Raw genomic sequence first — 7,500 nt, forward strand, 5'->3', positions numbered from 1 at the left:
TGCTCTCCTTGGGAGCCTAGTATGCCTAAGGCCCCCTGTCCTCTGGAGGCCTTCACTAAAGTCTCTCCCTCCCTCCCTCCCTCCCTCCCTCCCTCTCTCCCTCTCTCCTCTCTGCCTCTTCCCACTGCTAACATACTCCACAGGAGAGCACCTGAACCTTGCATGGCCATATAGGTACTCCATTCTGTTCCATTATGGACTCAAGAGTCCACAAGTCCTTGAGCAGGTAACCAGACCAGCAGCGCGTTGTTCCAACTGGCCCGAGTTTTCAAACAACTTGAATTACAGACTATATCTTGAATATGAATTAGCCTTCCGTGCTGGTGTGACTCTGCTTTGAAACTCAACTTGTCAAAGTGTGGTTTTAATTAAAAGTCTTCCGGCCTGGAAAGATTACATGTTTTGTAAAATATATCCTACCATGAAATTTACTTCCACAATCTGAAATTAGGTTCCTTGTAAATGTTTTTACAAAAAGTTAGAAAGAAATAGCGGGGGATGGGTGTGTATGTGAGAATGGTGTGGTTTATATTCGCTGTGTTCCTTTAAGATATCTAGCCAGTGAACCTTGGCACCCTGACAGGTAGCCAGCCTGGCCCATCCGGAGCTGGGACAATGTCTCTAGCTCAACACCAGCTAGTAACCCGAAGCCACCCTGGCAGGTACAGCCCGGCCCTCGCAGCTTTAGCGGTTGGAGACAATTCAGAAGACAGACAAGTTAATCCCGCACTGATTTGTTTCGGATCCATCTGCAGGATGCAGGATACCCCCTAGGCTGCTGTAGGCTATAGACACCTGCCTCCCTTTCCATCCCCAACCTAGGCTGTGGATAGGAAACATGGTGTTTGATACAGGACCCAGTAGAATTTCAAGACAATACACATATCAAAAATTTAAGTTCTCTCTTAAGAACTCTTAGCTAATATGACAAAAAATAGACATCCACGCAAAGTGTTCAAACTGCTCCAGGTCAATCTAAAAGCTTGCCTTGGCTTAGAAAGGCCCCCTAAATGAGCTCTTTATCATTATATCTTGGGGGCTTGTACTTTGCCCCCTCATGGCACGCAGAGAAAAAGGGCCCAGCATGGGGGGCAGGGAAGATGTCTCCTCTCCGTCTCATGATGCATCTTTCTATTCAAGGACGGAATTAAGATCTGGGTCTCCACAGAATTCAGTCTTTTCCTAACAACTCTCTGTGGAAGCAGCCAATTCTGACGGGATCTGCTGGATTTGAGAGTAAAACTCGGTGTGCACGCAGTGGATGTGATGAGAGCACAGGGGAGGGGCGCAAAGCTCCTTTCTTCCAGGTAATTGGTACCCAAGAACCAAAGGCAGGGAGGGGGTGACGCGGTAGGGAGAGTTATTTACCACCCTCCACCTGAAATAAGCAAGACCAATAACGCGCCTGGCTTTTCGCCCTGTTTACTCCATCCTCGCTCAGTGATTGGCAAAGCAGGCCCTGAAGGCAAAGGCAATAATTGCTCTGCTCTCCTTACTAGGAAAGTGTGTAGGCATTTGAAGTGTACTAAAAATAAACGAAGGAGTGAGAAAATGAAAAGGGGACAGAGTGACAATTTGCAGCAATTAAGGCGTCTGCTCGCTGTTGCCTGAGGAACAGGGACCCACAGAGGTTTTTGTTTTCCCAGGCCTGATGATGTGACTAACTTGTTAGGGAATTTGCGACCCAAGGTTTTGCACCGGGTGTGCTCCTGTATGTGAGTGTCAAGAAGCCCGTGTTATCCTGATCTTTGGAGAAAGAGGGGTGGGAAGCTTCGGTCTATTCCTGGGCCCCTAAAAGAGCAAGGGGGAGCTTCAAGATAGAGAGCGGATCCAGTTCACCCTATTTCTTTCACCCCAGGCTTGTTTCAAGTGAATGCCTCCTCATTAGAGCTCAGGCACTTCTTACAAGAACTTTAAGCAAGTCTTCAGCCCGGAGGTGTATAACCTTAGGGGTGGAAAAACATCCCAACGCTAACACCTATTTCACAACCACGTGAACCGCTCAAACGCGAAGGAGGAGAGGTGGGGTTGGGGAGGGGAGGGAGAGGGGGCGGCCAGCCAAATCAAAGCTTGGGCGACATTTTGACAGCAGGCTTGAAATATTACCCTTAATTTTTGGAAGATTTTCAAGGAGGTGGGGGGGGGGTGAGACCCAAAACTTTCTCTTGTCTGCCACTCAGTCGGCCAGAGAGGGCTCCAACCTCCAGCACACGCGGAAACACACGTTGAGAAATTGCTTCAAGATACAGTAGAGCTCTCTTTCTTCCCTACCCCCTTCACCTCCCAAGAGCCCAGAACTTCGCAGAGAGGGTGGGAAAGAATGGGGGAAGCTTTGGGTGTCAGAAGTCTGTCCCTGCCCCCTGAGATCAAGGGTTAGCCCCAGGCAGTGAGATACTCCTGGACCTGGCTCCGGCCGGCAGACCAGTCTAGGGACAAAACTGGCCCCCTTGTTGATCAACACCCTCCCTCTAACCCCTACCCCACCTCCAACTGGGGACGGGGTGCGGGGCGGGGGGGGGGGGAAGCCACCCCCTAAATCCACCCTAGCTGGCTTCAATGAAAGCTGGCAAATCCGGCGAGTCTCACAGAAAATTTATTCGACCCTAATTCAATTTTAAAGCGGATTTTTACTATTAAAAATGCTGCCGAGCAACACATTGAATTAATCTGACTGTACGGTTTTAATTACAGTGAGGGTTTCTCTACAAATCTGTACAAGACAGTGGCTGGCTCTCTGAGGATCCTTGCCTGCTGAATTCCATTATCCTGCCCCTGGCTTTCCGCAGACAGCGGCGCGTGGGAGCCAGCTGCGGGCGCGGGCGTTCCGCCTTCTCGGCTCCTACCCCTCGCCCCTTCCTTCACCCCGGGCCCACAGATCGGCTGGGATGCCAGCCTGTCTGCTTGGGACTGCTGGACTGGCATCCTGAATTGCTGCCCTCGCTTTTTTTTTTAATTGTTGGGCCCAACACTTTTGAGCTTCACAATCTTGTTATTAAAGAATGGCTGGGTTTGTGCAGGAGAGGTGGCTTCTTGCAATTTTTGGATGGGTTTTTCTATTACGACCTTGCGGAAGTGGTCAGTGTGACGAGAGAGAAGGAGGCTGAGGAACAGGGAGGAAAAGGGAGAAGGGTGTGGTGTAAAAGACAGGCAAATGAAGCGCTGGTTTGGCAGGTCTAGCCCACCCACCTCCACTCCACCCCTTCACTCCAAGAGCAAATACAGACCACTGCAGGGCCGGGAAATAGGGACTACCTTTGTTAGTTTTAATTTTGATGATTTGTTGTGAAACTAACATTAAAGTGCTGTGGTATCCAGTGACCAGGAAAACCTACAAGTCAGGCATAAGAACAAAAGCTGGTTGACACTCATCTTCTCTAGACTCTTAACTCAACATCAACAACAACAACAACTCCTGTGTTCTCTTTTATTTTCTACCTTCCAGTGATGACACAGTCAAATGCTAGCTTGCCCAATGGACGTGACCTCTCAGTGTGTTTAAAGAACCAAAGACTTGGGGACCTCAAGGGAAGGAGCCCCACTTGATGGCATAAAGATGGCGAGCAACATTTTTGTGCATAAAATTATTTAAAACAACATGGGAAAAAATATTTTATCCCAGGGGTGGAAAGGAGTGAGTTTCTCTGCTCCTATATTTGCATAAAGAGGATTTTTTTTTCCTGAACAAAAGAAAAAAGAAATGGCATAGTAGTCATTCGAAGATTTTTTTTTTTTAAATCCCAACTTCCAAGGGCTAGGAAATCTGTGGTCCTCTAGGGAAAGTTTCCTTTTAAAAGAATAAGTAGTAAACTGTCTTCCCACTTATTGGGATGTTCTAGAAATAAAAAAATAAGCGTCTGTGAACAGATAAGTAGGAAAAGTTTAGAAAAACATATATCAAGAGATGGTCAGACACAGAACATGACTCTTTTTCTCGCCAGTGAAAAAAGGGTTTCCACTTAGGATTTTGTTTCCATTATAACAAGAGGATGCTCTTCATCCAGGTTTCCCTGAAGAGCCATCCCAAGCCTTGTTCTCTATTAATCTATAGGTATTTGGTATGACTTTATTACTGTTACTGCTGATGAAGAGATGAAAGAATTAAATAGAAGATGCTTCCAGGCATTTAGGAAGACACTGGGCAGCTATATTAACTCCTTATTAAGCCTAAAAATAGTCTGGCATTTCCTGTTGATGCTTGTTCCCTGCCACTCTAGGGTTGCATTTACTCTATGATAGCTAGGGGTCCTGCTTTTCAAAGACCGGTAAATGAAAGCTGGCTTCCAGCAATCTTTCCTGTCTTCCTTTACTCTGCTACATTTCGCAGCAGGGCAAATATGGGGCAGGGGAAGGTCAGCCTTGGTTTAGCCTGTATATTGAAAGCACACGCATCTACCTTGACCTTGGTTAAAACTGTTTGAGCACTGTAGGTTCTTCAACCCATCTCTGTCTTAAGCTGAGGGAAACTGTGTTGATGTATTAGGGCTGGGGTCTAATGTTTGCTGAAAGAGACAGAAAGAAGGAAGGAAGGGAAAACAGTAAGCAAACAGGTTTTATATCCAACCCCAAAAACAAGAGGTGGGGAAAGACTTGTTTCAAGTTTGTTGTCATTCCGTGCTCCCAAATACAAAAGCTTTGGGCATAAACACACCCAGAGATGAACCCAGGGAGGAGTCAAATGATGGTGAACTTGGAGGAAGGACCTAGTTAGTATCAATTAACACCATGAAATTTCAGATTTTAAAAAGTCTACAATAGAAGCCCCTAGGTTGAGACTTGGTTGCTGATATTCTTCAAATGAGCACTTTTGAAAATGCTGGAGGAAGCCTCCTGGTGTTCAATGGTAGGTTGGGGTTTCCCAGGTGCCTATTCTTGGAAACCAGAACTGTAGAGATAAGGGTTATAGCCCCAAACTCTGCTCAACCTTACTTTATGACATTTAACAGATAAACCCATTTTTAAGCTGGATCTGGGGAAACCTGGAAGAGAACTATATTAACATGAGCTTTGCAGTTTTATTGTTAGAGAAAGCACCACCAAACTCTCAGCATTTTCTTGCCTAGGCTGGTTCTTTGAGCTACTCCTAAAGGTTCTACCTTTAGCCTGCAACAACAAATGGAACGGGACTGTTTTCTGTCTCCTGCCCCGGGGTTTTTAGTGTGTGTGTGTGTGTGTGTGTGTGTTTAATTGGAGAGAAAAAGGTTTTTGAGTTTCTAGAATATCAGGTACCCTTTTACACAAACACTCATGCAAACATACACACACACACACACGCACACACACACACACACACACAGAGAGAGAGAGAGAGAGAGAGAGAGAGAGAGAGAGAGAGAGAATGAATTTCACATTAAATGAGGAAAGAACTAGCAGGAATTTTTCCACCAATGTCTCCCATTGAGAAGGGGATTCTTAATGTGGCTATGTAAATCAACACCGAGTTATTTCTTTGAATTCAAAGGCCATTTATCCAGGTCTAATTTCTTTAGAATTAACGTGATAACTGAGCCCAACTTAGCAACCAAACCCAGCCAAATCCTGGACGGCTTGAATTTACTGCCACAGCCCCCACCAAAACTGCAAACCTTCCCGGGAGATCCAGGCATTCTCAGCCCTACACTTGTCTGCAAACATCCCCCAGTACCAAACTGGGACGAATCTCAGACCCAATGAACCTGCTCCTACACACCTATTCTGGCAAGACAGAAGCAGGGGGTGCTCAGAAGGCAGTGTGTTAGTTCTACTTATCATGGCCAGTAGTCCACAACATCTCAACACCTTAACACCTTAGAAAAATAAAATGCAATTTAGGCCTCCAATCCCGCTTCCTAAAACTTCAATGGATATAATTCTTATCTTACAGTAACAGGCCCTTAAAAAAACGGCTTAGGCCTCCAGCTTTCTAAGTTTACTTGTATTTTGAATGATAAAGGCTTCAGTGGCCTTTCTAGCCCACCTTCCCCTCCCACTGGCAAGAGTTGGCGTAGGTTCCCCAGAGAGCGAAACAAAGAAGAAGGAGCCTGGACTGCGCGGGAGGCGCCGGCCCGAGAGCCCCTGAGGTGTGCGTCTTTTTTTTTCCTTCCCTGCAAAGCTCTGAAAAGCCCGAAATTTGGTAACCGAAGAGCTGGTAGCAGGTTGCACTACAGTAAAGTAGGGGTACCTTCTTTAACATAAAATTAACATAAATGCTCCAGACACCAGGCGACGGGCTAGGAACCAATCTGCCCAACTTCAGTTTGTGTACAGCTCCAGAACACTGCACTTTTGCTGGGCGCAGAGGCCACTTTGTGGCAAGCACTAGCTGCCCACCTTTGGGCCACGCTAGTCTTCCGCCGTCTATTCCCTGGGAAGTGGGACGGTTATTCCTAGGCTTCTATCCCGAATAAGAACACCGGAACCGCTGTCCAGCCGAGCGAGGCCCCCTTGCTCACTACCCTGTTTCCCAAAGCCCAGCTTGGGTCACCCAGCAAATTTCAACAAAACCTACACAATGCACAGCTACCCTCTAGCTGCACACGTGCACCCCCAGGAACGGAGAGACACCTAAACGGACAATCCCAGCCATCGCGGCTTCTTCACACTTTAAACAAACACGGGGAAATCCCTTTGCAAACAGACGCTGCTGCGCGCCTTGAGAATCTGGCGCTTAGTGATGAGAGGACATTCCCGGTCCCCACCACCGTCATCCAGATGCTATCAGAGTTAGTAGGCAAAGCAGTGCACCTGCGAACATTACGGCAGAGATACAGAAAAGCAAACGAGAGAAACGCCTCCATCGTGTTAACAGCAAGCTGCAGGGTATAGAGCAATAAAACTGCCATGTCTATCTGCTGGCTTTGAGGACATTACGAGCTGGGCTCACAGCCCCGGTGCACCGCCGGGGGAGAGCGTGCTTCTCTTCCCCTGACTTCCCCTTCAGCACCCCACCACCACCTTACCCAGCCTATCTTTCATTTTCCCAGAAGATGTTGTTGTTTTAATTCACTGCCGATATGTAAACGCACGGATCGCGTTACAGGCTCGCGTGTTAAACTGCACCTCTTGTTAAAAGGGAAGGAACAAGGGAGCCACTTAAAAATGAATTCAGAGTTACTGAACCGGCACCCGGGACTCGAGAAGTTAAGCGTGGCGGGCTGGGTAATGGAAGAGAGCTCAAATGTAGCTGCGGGCGAAACTCTGGAGAAAACTGGCTGGCCACGAGCCTCCGAAGGAAAGAAAGGAAAAAAAGAAAAGGCAAACTGGCCTGAGGGTACCGGGAGACCCCGGGCCACTAGCTGGGGAAATCAATTAGCATAAACTGCAGTCAGTAACTCCTGCGCCACGGGAAATTGTGAGGCTCTGTCTACTATCACCCTTTCCTGGAGTTCCAGTGTCAAACAGCACCACAAAATTCTCATTCTAGGATTCCTCGGGTCATGTAGCTTATGGGCTACAGACAACGTACGGTGCAAAAATGTTCCAGTAGTTTTTCCAAGAAGACAGACTAGTCCTCCGCAACCTCCA

At 47.3% G+C, this 7,500-nt stretch overlaps 1 long non-coding RNA gene across 2 annotated transcripts in view; it reads right to left on the minus strand.

Moving 5' to 3' along the window:
* Window positions 1-7,500, minus strand: part of LOC115031283 — a 46,041-nt gene that overhangs the window by 30,200 nt on the left and 8,341 nt on the right. The gene's annotated exons all lie outside the window — the stretch shown is intronic.

Source organism: Mus caroli, chromosome 6, assembly GCF_900094665.2.
Source record: "Mus caroli chromosome 6, CAROLI_EIJ_v1.1, whole genome shotgun sequence".
NCBI classification, from domain to species: Eukaryota; Metazoa; Chordata; class Mammalia; order Rodentia; family Muridae; genus Mus; species Mus caroli.